Source organism: Ranitomeya variabilis, chromosome 3 (genome assembly GCF_051348905.1).
Source record: "Ranitomeya variabilis isolate aRanVar5 chromosome 3, aRanVar5.hap1, whole genome shotgun sequence".
Taxonomy (NCBI): Eukaryota; Metazoa; Chordata; class Amphibia; order Anura; family Dendrobatidae; genus Ranitomeya; species Ranitomeya variabilis.
The window spans coordinates 334,735,393-334,750,050 of record NC_135234.1 but is presented as its reverse complement, the minus strand read 5'-3'; positions in this window follow the sequence as shown (position 1 = coordinate 334,750,050).

The following is a 14,658-nucleotide window of genomic DNA, read 5'->3' as shown; positions in this document are numbered from 1 at the left end:
TTTGGTGGGCGGGGACCCTCGACCTCCGATTTGGTGGGCGGGGACCCTCGGCCTCCGCTTTGGTGGGCGGGGCCCCTCGGCCTCCGATTTGGTGGGCGGGGTCCCTCTGCCTCCGATTTGGTGGGCGGGGACCCTCGGCCTCCGATTTGGTGGGCGGGGTCCCTCTGCCTCCGCTTTGGTGGGCGGGGCCGCTCGGCCTTCGAATTGGTGGGCGGGGCTCCTCAGCCTCCGATTTTGTTGGTGGGGCCCCTCGGCCTCCGATTTGGTGGGCGGGGCCCCTTATCCTCCGATTTGGTGGGCGGGGACCCTCGGCCTCCGATTTGGTGGGCTGGGACCCTCAGCCTCCGATTTGGTGGGCGGGGCCCCTCGGCCTCCGATGTGGTGGTCGGGGCCCCTCGGCCTCCGCTTTGGTGGGCGGAGCCGGGCCCCTCGGCCTCCGCTTTGGTGGGCGGGGCCGCTCGGCCTTCGATTTGTTGGGCGGGGCTCCTCGGCCTTCGATTTGGTTGGTGGGGCCCCTCGGCCTCCGATTTGGTGGGCGGGGACCCTCGGCCTCCGATTTGGTGGGCAGGGACCCTCGGCCTCCGATTTGGTGGTCGGGGACCCTCGGCCTCCGCTTTGGTGGGTGGGGCCCCTCGGCCTCCGATTTGGTGGGCGGGGTCCCTCTGCCTCCGATTTGGTGTGCGGGGACCCTCGGCCTCCGCTTTGGTGGGCGGGGCCCCTCGGCCTTCGATTTGGTGGGCGGGGCCCCTCGGCCTCCGATTTGGTTGGTGGGGCCCCTCGGCCTCCGATTTGGTGGGCGGGGACCCTCGGCCTCCGATTTGGTGGGCGGGGACCCTCGGCCTCCGATTTGGTGGGTGGGGACCCTCGGCCTCCGATGTGGTGGGCGGGGCCCCTCGGCCTCCGCTTTGGTGGGCGGGGCCGGGCCCCTTGGCCTACGCTTTGGTGGGCGGGGCCGCTCGGCCTTCGATTTGGTGGGCGGGGCTCCTCGGCCTCCGATTTGGTTGGCGGGGCCCCTCGGCCTCCGATTTGGTTGGCGGGGCCCCTCGGCCTCCGATTTGGTGGGCGGGGACTCTCGGCCTCCGATTTGGTGGGTTGGGACCCTCGGCCTCCGATTTGGTGGGCGGGGACCCTCGGCCTCCGATTTGGTGGGCGGGGACCCTCGGCCTCCGATTTGGTGGTCGGGGACCCTCGGCCTCCGCTTTGGTGGGCGGGGCCCCTCGGCCTCCGATTTGGTGGGCGGGGCCCTTCGGCCTTCGATTTGGTGGGCGGGGCCCCTCGGCCTCCGATTTGGTGGGCGGGGACCCTCGGCCTCTGATTTGGTGGGCGGGGACCCTCGGCCTCCGATTTGGTGGGCGGGGCCCCTCGGCCTCCGATTTGGTGGGCGGGGCCCCTCGGCCTTCGATTTGGTGGGCGGGGTCCCTCTGCCTCCGATTTGGTGTGCGGGGACCCTCGGCCTCCGCTTTGGTGGGCGGGGCCCCTCGGCCTTCGATTTGGTGGGCGGGGCCCCTCGGCCTCCGATTTGGTGGGCGGGGACCCTCGGCCTCTGATTTGGTGGGCGGGGACCCTCGGCCTCCGATTTGGTGGGCGGGGACCCTCGGCCTCCGATTTGGTGGGCGGGGCCCATCGGCCTCCGATGTGGTGGGCGGGGCCCCTCGGCCTCCGATTTGGTGGGCGGGGACCCCTGGTCTCCGATTTGGTGGGCGGGGCCCCTCGGCCTCCGATTTGGTGGGCGGGGCCGGGCCCCTCGGCCTCTGCTTTGGTGGGCGGGGCCGCTCGGCCTTCGATTTGTTGGACGGGGCTCCTCGGCCTCCGATTTGGTGGGCGGGGACCCTCGGCCTCCGATTTGGTGGGCGGGGACCCTCGGCCTCCGCTTTGGTGGGCGGGGCCCCTCGGCCTCCGATGTGGTGGGCGGGGCCCCTCGGCCTCCGATTTGGTGGGCGGGGCCCCTCGGCCTCCGATTTGGTTGGCGGGGCCCCTCGGCCTCCAATTTGGTGGGCAGGGACCCTCGGCCTCCGATTTGGTGGGCGGGGACCCTCGGCCTCCGATTTGGTGGTCGGGGACCCTCGGCCTCCGATTTGGTGGGCGGGGCCCCTCGGCCTCCGATGTGGTGGTCGGGGCCCCTCGGCCTCCGCTTTGGTGGGCGGGGCCGGGCCCCTCGGCCTCCGCTTTGGTGGGCGGGGCCGCTCGGCCTTCGATTTGGTGGGCGGGGCTCCTCGGCCTCCGATTTGGTTGGCGGGGCCCCTCGGCCTCCAATTTGGTGGGCAGGGACCCTCGGCCTCCGATTTGGTGGGCGGGGACCCTCGGCCTCCGATTTGGTGGTCGGGGACCCTCGGCCTCCGATTTGGTGGGCGGGGCCCCTCGGCCTCCGATGTGGTGGTCGGGGCCCCTCGGCCTCCGCTTTGGTGGGCGGGGCCGGGCCCCTCGGCCTCCGCTTTGGTGGGCGGGGCCGCTCGGCCTCCGATTTGGTGGGCGGGGCCCCTCGGCCTCCGATTTGGTTGGCGGGGCCCCTCGGCCTCCAATTTGGTGGGCAGGGACCCTCGGCCTCCGATTTGGTGGGCGGGGACCCTCGGCCTCCGATTTGGTGGTCGGGGACCCTCGGCCTCCGATTTGGTGGGCGGGGCCCCTCGGCCTCCGATGTGGTGGTCGGGGCCCCTCGGCCTCCGCTTTGGTGGGCGGGGCCGGGCCCCTCGGCCTCCGCTTTGGTGGGCGGGGCCGCTCGGCCTTCGATTTGGTGGGCGGGGCTCCTCGGCCTCCGATTTGGTTGGCGGGGCCCCTCGGCCTCCGATTTGGTGTGTGCTCTGCCTGGGGCCCCTGTGCTCTGCCTGGGGCCCCATGTTCTGCCTGGGGCCCCTGTGCTCTGCCTGGGGCCACTGTGCTCTGCCTGGGTGTAGGACACTGGTGACGTCACTTATCTCCGGACATTAGCTCCGGACATTAGCTCCGGACATTAGCTACGGACAATAGCTCCGGACAATAGCTCCGGACAAAGCCACGGAAGTTGGCACAAATTGCAGGAAGTAGTATTCTAGGCAATTATATATTAGATATTTACCTATATATAGGTTTGGGGGGTTATTTATTTATGCATGTTATTCATCTTTTCCGTGCATTATTTTTATATATATGACTTACTAGATGGCAGCCCGATTCTAAAGAATCGGGAGTCTAGAATCCATATATACTTTATTTATTCAAATGTAAGAATAATACAATTAATAAATAATAGTAAGAAAGAACAAAAAATGGCTGCACTCACCAGCTCTTGACAATTCTTGACAGTACGGCACATTTCTGATTGGTCGCTCGCGGCAGGCGGCAACCAATCAGAAAAGTGCCGCGCACCACGAAGGCATATATCTTTGTCCACCCTGAGCGGGTGTAGGACGCTGGTGACGTCACTTATCTCCGGACATTATCTCCGGACAAAGCCACGGAAGTTGGCACAAATTGCCGGAAGTAGTATTCTAGGCAATTATATATTAGATTTTAATGTTATCAGTGTTTACCATTGAACGTTTATATTGTATTGTCCTGTCACCAGCCATGTGTACGATTATCGGCCGAAAGCCTCTCTGGAACCAATAATCACCCCATGTAAAGGTATCTTTATAAGTTAAAGATTCAGAATACTATGAATTTTATCATATCCTGAACAGTCAACTTTTTTATGAACCGTTAAGGTTTTCTGCTTGAAGTAAAAAAACCTCTGAGTGTTTACAGTTTGAAACCATAAAATGTTGAAAAATTATGTCATTCTTGAGTATATCACTCAATGGTGCTCATAAACGTGTCAAATTTGATCTATAATATACTTTAATATACGTTACTTTAATCTTTAATATACTTAAGAACAGGGCCCCAGACATCACACAGGGGGTCTGAAACACCGCACAGTGGTCCAAAATGTCGCTGTGCTCTGCCTGGGGCCCCATATGCTGCCTGGGGCCCCTGTGCTCTGCCTGGGGCCCCATATGCTGCCTGGGGCCCCTGTGCTCTGCCTGGGGCCCCATGTTCTGCCTGGGGCCCCTGTGCTCTGCCTGGGGCCACTGTGCTCTGCCTGGGGCCCCATATGCTGCCTGGGGCCCCTGTGCTCTGCCTGGGGCCCCATATGCTGCCTGGGGCCCCTGTGCTCTGCCTGGGGCCCCATATGCTGCCTGGGGCCCCTGTGCTCTGCCTGGGGCCCCATAGGCTGCCTGGGGCCCCTGTGCTCTACCTGGGACCACTGTGCTCTGCCTGGGGCCCCATATGCTGCCTGGGGCCCCTGTGCTCTGCCTGGGGCCCCTGTGCTCTGCCTGGGGCCCCATGTTCTGCCTGGGGCCACTGTGCTCTGCCTGGGGCCCCATAGGCTGCCTGGGGCCCCTGTGCTCTGCCTGGGACCACTGTGCTCTGCCTGGGGCCCCATATGCTGCCTGGGGCCCCTGTGCTCTGCCTGGGGCACTGTGCTCTGCCTGGGGCCCCATATGCTGCCTGGGGCCCCTGTGCTCTGCCTGGGGCCCCATATGCTGCCTGGGGCCCCTGTGCTCTGCCTGGGGCCACTGTGCTCTGCCTGGGGCCCCATGTTCTGCCTGGGGCCACTGTGCTCTGCCTGGGGCCCCATAAGCTGCCTGGGGCCCCTGTGCTCTGCCTGGGGCCCCATGTTCTGCCTGGGGCCACTGTGCTCTGCCTGGGGCCCCATAAGCTGCCTGGGGCCCCTGTGCTCTGCCTGGGGCCACTGTGCTCTGCCTGGGGCCCCATATGCTGCCTGGGGCCACTGTGCTCTGCCTGGGGCCCCATATGCTGCCTGGGGCCCCTGTGCTCTGCCTGGGGCCCCATATGCTGCCTGGGGCCCCTGTGCTCTGCCTGGGGACCCTGTTCTCTGCCTGGGGCCCCTGTGCTCTGCCTGGGGCCCCATGTTCTGCCTGGGGCCCCTGTGCTCTGCCTGGGGCCCCATATGCTGCCTGGGGCCCCTGTGCTCTGCCTGGGGCCCCATATGCTGCCTGGGGCCCCTGTGCTCTGCCTGAGGCCCGTGTGCTCTGCCTGGGGCCCCATATGCTGCCTGGGGCCCCTGTGCTCTGCCTGGGGCCCCTGTGCTCTGCCTGGGGCCCATGTTCTGCCTGGGGCCCCTGTGCTCTGCCTGGGGCCACTGTGCTCTGCCTGGGGCCCCATATGCTGCCTGGGGCCCCTGTGCTCTGCCTGGGGCCCCATATGCTGCCTGGGGCCCCTGTGCTCTGCCTGGGGCCACTGTGCTCTGCCTGGGGCCCCATAGGCTGCCTGGGGCCCCTGTGCTCTGCCTGGGACCACTGTGCTCTGCCTGGGGCCCCATATGCTGCCTGGGGCCCCTGTGCTCTGCCTGGGGCCACTGTGCTCTGCCTGGGGCCCCATATGCTGCCTGGGGCCCCTGTGCTCTGCCTGGGTGTAGGACACTGGTGACGTCACTTATCTCCGGACATTATCTCCGGACATTATCTCCGGACATTATCTCCGGACATTAGCTCCGGACATTATCTCCGGACATTAGCTCCGGACAAAGCCACGGAAGTTGGCACAAATTGCAGGAAGTAGTATTCTAGGCAATTATATATTAGATACACTCACTGGCCACTTTATTAGGTACACCTGTCCAACTTCTTGTTAACACTTAATTTCTAATCAGCCAATCACATGGCGGCAACTCAGTGCATTTAGGCATGTAGACATGGTCAAGACAATCTCCTGCAGTTCAAACCGAGCATCAGTATGGGGAAGAAAGGTGATTTGAGTGCCTTTGAACGTGGCATGGTTGTTGGTGCCAGAAGGGCTGGTCTGAGTATTTCAGAAACTGCTGATCTACTGGGATTTTCACGCACAACCATCTCTAGGGTTTACAGAGAATGGTCCGAAAAAGAAAAAAAATCCAGTGAGCGGCAGTTCTGTGGGCGGAAATGCCTTGTTGATGCCAGAGGTCAGAGGAGAATGGGCAGACTGGTTCGAGCTGATAGAAAGGCAACAGTGACTCAAATCACCACCCGTTACAACCAAGGTAGGCCTAAGAGCATCTCTGAACGCACAGTGCGTCGAACTTTGAGGCAGATGGGCTACAGCAGCAGAAGACCACACCGGGTACCACTCCTTTCAGCTAAGAACAGGAAACTGAGGCTACAATTTGTACAAGCTCATCGAAATTGGACAGTAGAAGATTGGAAAAACGTTGCTTGGTCTGATGAGTCTCGATTTCTGCTGCGACATTCGGATGGTAGGGTCAGAATTTGGCGTAAACAACATGAAAGCATGGATCCATCCTGCCTTGTATGGAGCATCTTTGGGATGTGCAGCCGACAAATCTGCGGCAACTGTGTGATGCCATCATGTCAATATGGACCAAAATCTCTGAGGAATGCTTCCAGCACCTTGTTGAATCTATGCCACGAAGAATTGAGGCAGTTCTGAAGGCAAAAGGGGGTCCAACCCGTTACTAGCATGGTGTACCTAATAAAGTGGCCGGTGAGTGTATATATATGTACAATACTGATACTACAGCGCTACTACAGTAATATCACTACAGTATATAGTAATATCGCAACCATATCACACAGTAAAAACCCACAATTAACTGCCTGAATTACCCAAATCACCCATGTAATATCAGCCCTCCCACCTATGCTTTACCAACCCTAAGACCTAAGAGGGTACATATTATACTCAGCCATGTGTGTCCATGATCATTCAGGAAGCAAGAGAGGGGCAAGAGAGCACATGTCTTCTCTTTTTATGTCCCGCTAAAAAGAGGTGTGTCCAGCCCCAGGTATGGTAGGGATGATGTCACAGTATATTGTCCACTAAGAAACATGCCTTAAATCCTGAATTACCAGCACATGGCAGCTTTGTTTAACAGCAAGCAGGAGGAGGGGGCTTCTGGGAACACATGTGAGGGAATTATATATATATATATATATATATATATATATATATATATATATATATATATATATACACACAGAGAGAGAGATACATACACAACTATACACATCTCTATATAAAGATGTACATTTTGGGGCACTCACCTTCTACAATCCCTCTGTTGTCGAGACACGACAATGAAATTTGAGGGAAGTGTTGTGCTGGGATTTATTTGCCCAATCAACCCCCGATTATAAATTGTGACAGTTCAGAATGGAATGAAGTATAATTCTGCACTTAGATACCTAGACATCATTCACACAGCCATCAGCTCTTCCCTGCTGTTCACTGTAACCCAACATCTCTATCCACAAAAAATACCTTCTTCTTCTTACTTGGAGTCTTCTTGCAGTCTTCAGTCTCTTTGTTTCGGTCTTTTTTGCATTCATATCATTATCAATCTTTAGGTTTCTGCCTATCCCAAAGCCATCTTTCACCCTCACAGTCCATAGGTCAGTCAACATCATCCGTGTGCACCCGTCATTCTGCCAGACTTCACGTTACTCTCCTATAGCTTGATTCAGCAGGATTTTGAATACGTCTGGCATGATGAGACTGCTGGATGTCACAGTTTTCTTTTTCTGGGCCTCACGGACTCAGGCACTGGAAACGACTGGACTCAGGCACTGGAAATGACTTTCGTCAGACATGCATCAGACACGACTTTCATCACGCACTTCTCCTGTAGTCTTGATTGAATATCATTGATGAGGTTCCTCCATTGATAGATATGTGGCATGCCAGGAGTCCAGTTGCCACAGTGGCTTTGCCTCCCTCACAGGGAGTAATGTCATGCCTGTGTTGTAGCTGTTTGCGTTCTGACCCAATGTCAGGCATGCCAGATCACCGGGTGAGGCCAAATCAGGAGGTTACGCCCTTCATTGACAAGCGCGCTTGGAGAAAAAGGAAGCTGCACACGTGCTCTGAGCAAAGCCACTTTATCTGATGTAATGAAGCAAGAGGCAGTATTTTATACCATTTACAACAAATGTAACTCTCAATGTAATTCATGTAGTCCTCCCCCTGTTACCCTGGGTCATGCTGACCTTTATTTCCCACGTACCCAGAACATGCTGTTTGCTGACTATTGAAAACATGTAAGAAAAGAAGTATAAAATCTTTGAATCATAGACTACAAGACTCCTACATCATAAGAACAAATTCTAAACACATTCTAGCAATTAAAGGCAAAAGGCAATTAAAGGCAAAACATTAACCCTTCTATATCAATTTCCCCCTTTTGTAAATAGTATAACCTCTGCCACAGGGTCAGTTGATGTCCACAAAGGAGCTACTGTCTCATGGGTCTAGTATCCATAAGGGGGCTTTCTACCTGCTTTGCCCATCCACCCTCAGTGTGGACACTCACTTCCTCAGTCAGCAGTGGTTATCCGGGGTCTATGATACACTATGGATGGCACAGCCTTATATTCCTTCCTTAAACATACACTATTCAATATCTTATGTAACGCATATAATAGTGCTTTTACAGCTACATAAAATAATAAACAAAACTGTAAAATGCCCAAAAATCCATCCCGCTAGTCCACCAAACCAATTGGCTGGATTTAAAAAGGAGGCTCTGTATTGTATTAGTCTCATTAAGAACCTCAAGGAACCTAGAAAATCTGAGTCCAAGTCTCATTGTGTATGCAGTGTGGTGTTAATACCTTCCTTGGCTCCAGGGGTGGGGCTAAGTACAGCATAGTCCTTGCAGATACTGGGCTGTGTGTACAGATCCAACAGTCCAACAGTTTTTGTCCTTCCACGTCCTTTATAAGAAGAGCATGACGTTGAATAAGTTTGTTGTCCCTGTCAACAAACTTTAAAAGTTTATTGAGTGTCTTTGTAGAGTGCAATAATCTTGCAACTGCCAGCAAGGTGATTAGGAAAACAGTAATTCTGCTGGTGAAAAGATCTTTTTGCAGTGACTGGCATGGATCCAGGTGGGCTTTCCCTCAAGTTTCACTGAGGTGAATGTGGTCAGCTGGACTTTAAACCGGGCCGTCAAACCCTGGATCTAGGCTCCTTCTCACGTGTCTGTGTATGACCACCCAATCACCTGGATTCAGCTGATGTACGTCTGCACTGGCATTAGGATCTGGAATGGATGAGAACACATGTTTATGCACCACATTAAGTCTTTTCTGCAAAGCCTGGACATAGGCTGTCATAGCCCCGTGTTGCATTTGTAGCACCTGTGGGAAGTACAGACCAGTCTTTGGTGCACTACCAAACATGACTTCAAAAGGAGATAAGCCTGTCTTTCTATTTGGTGTCTGACTGAAAAGAGTGCAAGAGGCAAGCACCCTACCCAGCTCTTTCCTGTGTCTGCCATGACCTTTTGAATTTTCAGTTTAAGTGTCCTGTTTAGTCTCTCCACTTTCCCCCTACTTTGTGGTCTATATGGTGTATGAAATGCTTGCTGTGCTCCCAGGGCCTGCATGACGTCCCTCATTATTTCTCCCATGAAGTGTGTACCCCTATCGCTTCCTATGATTTCTAGGACACCATACCTGCAGATCAGTACTTTCATCAGTTTGTTTGCAGTCGTTTTGGCATTTGCACATTTTGCCGGATAGACTTCCAGCCAACCAGAGAAGAGATCTACACATACTAGGATATTTTTCATACACTCCTACCTTGAGTAGCTGTATGTAGCAAGTCTGCAGTCTCTGAAGCGGGTAGAGAGGCCTGGGTGTCACTTTCTGGGTTGTGCTGTGCACAGATGAGGCAGGACTGTACAAGTTTCATGGCTGCGTAACTTAAACCAGGAGCGATCCAGAAGGCATTTACCATGGTGCACATGTGACATTTTGAGGTGTGAGTGGGGCCATGTGTTGCTGGTGCCATGATTGGGAACAGGGACCTTGGTATACACAATTTATCCTTATTCTCCCATACTCCTTTTGAATTCAGCTCAGCTCCCATTCTTCCACAGTGCTCCTTCTCTGTTTGGGAAGCTGGAGGGATTTCAGGACATCTAGGCTCAGTGTGGCTGGAATACGCTGACTCCCCGCCACCGTCCACTGCTACCTAGGCCGCCTTGCTGCTACTTTAGTAGCCTCGTCCACCCTCCTGTTGCCCTCTACCTCCACGGAGTCACCGTTTGTGTGTGCTTTCACCTTGATTATGCCAACATGGACTGGTAATATCAATGCCTACATTAATTGTTTCACCAGCTCTGCATTGTTAATGGGCTTACCGGCTGATGTAAGAAACGCTCTGCTTCTCCAGATAGGGCCATAATCATGGGATATTCCCCATGCATAATTCGAATCTGTGTAAATATTAGCGACTTTACCTGCAGCAGCTCTACATGCCTCAGTGAGTGCCTTCAACTCTGCCTCCTTCACCGACATGTGAGGAGGGAGTGGTTCTGCTCGGATTACCTCATGTGAGGATACTACTGCATATCCAATGTAGAATCGCCCATCCTGGTGGTATCTGGAGCCATCTACAAGAAAAAACTCAAAATCTGCATTAGGATCAGGTTTATCATGGACATGTGCAAAATCCACTGTTTCCTGACTCATCTATGCAGTCATACTTGTGCGTCACGTCAGAGTACTCTTCGTGGACTGCCGTGTGGGGGCAACGGTTCCACATTTATGGTTTCATGGATCAATAGCATATTCGGCGTAGAACTGTTCATCCACACAATACTGCAATCCATCCACAAAGAGCTCATGGACTGGGTAATCTAGTGGGACATCGACACCATGACTGAAACTCCCCCTGTGGGACATTATATGTACACAGTCATGGTCTAGTTATAGTTCAACTAGCAGGTCAGGCAGGTTCCACTACTGCATATCCAGTGTAGAATCGCCCATCCTGGTGGTATCTGGAGCCATCTACAAAAAATAAAAACCTCACAATATGCATTAGGAACAGGTTTTTTTCATGAACATATGTAAAACCCACTGTCTCCTGACTCATCAGTTCCTATACAGTAATGTTCGTGTGTCATGTCAAAGTACTCTTCTTCACTTGCTAACGCTGTCACCCATTTCCCCTTTTCTGAATCCACAGGCAGATGAGTGGCTGGATTCAGAACATTATATCTTTTGAGGGTGACATGTGACATCCCAGGAGTTCGGGTACCACAGTGGTACTGCCTTCCTCTCCGAGAGGGTAGTGCTATGCCTGGAAACAAGAGAGATCTCTTTGGCAGGTAAATCACAAACACAACACCTTCAGAATCCAGGCCAGGAGGGGGAGCTCAAAACCCTGTTTTAGGGCAGCTTCCCTGAATAAAGATCCTGGTCTGGAGGAGAATATAGTTTAGTCTGGATCAGACAGTCTGGAGAGCAGACAGGAAAGGAGCAGAGGAGAGATTTCAGGGCTCAAGGAGGCTACAAGTGGGCCTCTGAGGAGCTAAAGCGCAGAAACCGGGTACCGGGAGCCCGAGGCTAGAGTGGAACTGTAGGACACCTAGCAGAACCGGAGGACACAGGAATACATGTATACTGACCAAATTAAGCCTGTGGTACAGCAGCACCCTGGAGCTGGAGTCACCGTGCAGAGACCCCAGAAGGAACGGCTCAAGCTGCCTACTATACAGGTACCTGTCCCAGGACGGGGGAAAGGACCAGGACCTTGTTAGGACACTACAGACAGCAAGGGACTATAGCAAGCATGCAGTGGAAGGCTCCCAACCTGAATTGCCAAGGGGATTCCACTTGTTTCCGGGCTGCCTGGACTCCTAATGTACCTGTTACCGGTACCCTGGACTGTGGCCTGCCAACTACAGTAAACCAGGTAAAGACTTTGCAACTTTTGTCCTTTACTCATTGTCTGGCAAACACCATCATCACCATACAGTCTAGGACCCCTGGGGACCTCGCTTCACCTGTGGGAAGCATCACCATCATTGCTGCAACAACATCCCCCAGAGGACCCCTTTAAAGTAGCGTCAGTCCCGAACACCACAGGTGGTGTCATGACAGACTTATTCACAATTCCCCTTTAAAGACCGTTCCCTTTTACAGTGAGTCCCAGGGCCACGGACCGGGTCGCAGCCACCGTGACATGCCCTTTAATAGCCGACCGGACCGGTACAGAGTACCCTGCCCTGGTGGGCGACTTAGGTGTATTCAGGAATTAGTATTAGGGCACATTCAAGTCTGAGCTGTCTGGCCATAGATAGGTGTTTTGTTTGAACAGGTACGAGTATGGCATGGATGTCATGTGGGGAATAAATTGCCAAAGGAAAAAGTCAGTGTGATCTCACATGCCTAGCAGTAATACAGCAGCTCTTACAGCACAGACACACGTAGGAGACCCTCTAATCACTGGGTCTAACTGTGCGGAGTAGTAAGCTATTGGTCTCTATTTCCCTCCATGTTGTTGCGTCAGTATTGCGGTAGCATGTCCTCCCTGCTCTGTGCAAAACAAGAAAAATGGCTGATCATAGTTTGGAATGCCTAAGGCCAGGGCTGACACAATGAGCAGATTGAGAGAATGGAAGGAATCAATTGCTTCTTGAGTGAGGTCGTAGAGGTCTGATGACAAGCAGTCATAGAGTGGTTGCATCATTTGTGAAGCAGACCTCATCCAAGGCCTACAGTAGGTCACCAAGCCTAGGAAAGTGCGTAGATGCTGGTGTGGCCTGGACAAAGGGAGATTTTGAATTGCCTGTTTTCTGTCTTCAGTCAGGTGTCTTGTACCTTCAGCAATACAATGTTCTAAAAATGTCACCTTTTGTTTGCAATACTGTAATTTGTCACGTGAGACCTTGCAACCCTTTTCTGCCACAAAGCCTAGCAAAGAAACTGTACCTTCCTTGCCGGACATCTGGTCTGGGCAGCAGAGCAGGTCATCCACGTACTGTAAGATAGAAAGAAGAAGTCTCGCACTCAACTTAAGTATTTTTTGCTGATTTTATTTGGTGCTAATGTAGCACTGGGGAAACGTTTCAGCCTCAAATAGGCTTTCGTCAGTCACTACAATCATATGAACAAAAACAAAACATATTACAATATAATAAAGTGTATCCACAACCAGGTACATTTTAAACAAAACAAGGTATATACAACATAATAAAAGAGCCTTGATCGGAGAAATCATGGAAAAACCTTCTGTCAGAGCATAACCGTATGCAGTATTCTCGCTCAAAAATCATGTTTTACTGTGAATGAGACATATCTATGGGAGAAAACATACCGTATTGTGTCTTTTTTCTTTCTTTTCAGACACCTACAATCGTTCGTATACTGATCAGTGTTGTGCCTAAATAAGCGCAGTAAGAGAAAGTGAGATAGGGCAATGGTGCATAACATGATGGACCGTAGTGATGCGCAGAGTAATATACCAGGTGGAGCAGTGATACTTACAGCAAGTTATTGCTTGGTGAGAGCATATAGAATTAGCGGAAACAGAATCACTCTAATGATTATGCAGCTCTATAGAGGGGGAAAGAGGGAGGTGTGTGAGTCCCTGTACATAATATAATGTGTTGGATACGTTATATTCTGAAGCCAGATGGCCCTATATAGGTATTTGTACCTTCAACAAGCAAGCCCATACCTACAGCAAGTTTTCGCTTGGTCAGAGCATATGGAGTTAGCGGGAACAAAATCACTCTAATGATTATATAGCTGTAAATGGGGAAAGAGGGAGGTGAGTGAGTCCCTGTGCATAATATATTGTATCGGATATATCGAAGCCAGGTGATCATATATAAGTATTAGTACCTTTCATAAGCAGGCCCATGTGGAAGGAGACCTATGTCAGTTGTGACCGGCTGGAGGCTCTGAGGGCTGGAGAAGAATACAAAAAGGACTCAGTGCATCTATGAATGCTGAGAGCGGTGTGTCCGGAGCACAAGGCGTGCACATACCTGAAGGGGACGTCACTGCAATGTGGACCTGATCCAAGCAGACGCGGTATCCACCGCTTGTCTGGGGATCATGTTACAAGTGGCGCCGTTTTTATCCCCAGTGTGCGTCCGACCGGAAGTGACGTTCTAAGATGGCGGCCGGACCGGAAGTGCCCGGCTTTGTATGTTAGATGGATGTACGCGTCCCACGGTTGCTATGGAGATGCGTGCCAGTACAATTCGCGGTGTACTCGTTGCAAGGACCGGTTTGTGTTGGTCTATATAATGAATAAAATTGTTTGGAGCTAGCTTTTGAGTGGTTAGTGTATAACTTAAATCATAGATGGAATGTATCGGTGGTAACGTAGCCAGGTAGGTAGATCCACAAATGGAATCTGTAGGTAAAATATGTGCTTTGGTTAAGGGTATGTTTAACCCTGCTGGGTGGATGATAAAGAACAAGGGGACTGAAAGGGGAAAAGGTGATGGAAAACTGTCCTGGTATCACATACTACAGCTGTAGAAGTGGGATATAGTGGGTGTGTCAAGGTGGTGTTGTAACCATACAATGCATGGGTGATACATATTAGATCAACCGAGTGCTATGAGTGGCACATACATACATCAGGGTGTCAAATAGAAAAGTTGGATATCGACGAAGACATAGGTGAAAAGTGCCTTAGTGCATGGTGTACGATCCAGTGAAGACATGTGCTGTGGCGGTCATCATCAATATAATCGATTCTATAAAATGAGAAAAAGGTATATCAGTACATGTCAAAAAACAGATCATATATAATACAATAATGCAATAGTCGTCCTAATCCATTGAATAACACCTTTTAAATAAATGCCGATATCTCATAGTCCCTGTTTAATCCTTTCGGAGATAATGTATCTAGGGAGTGAATCCAATAAGC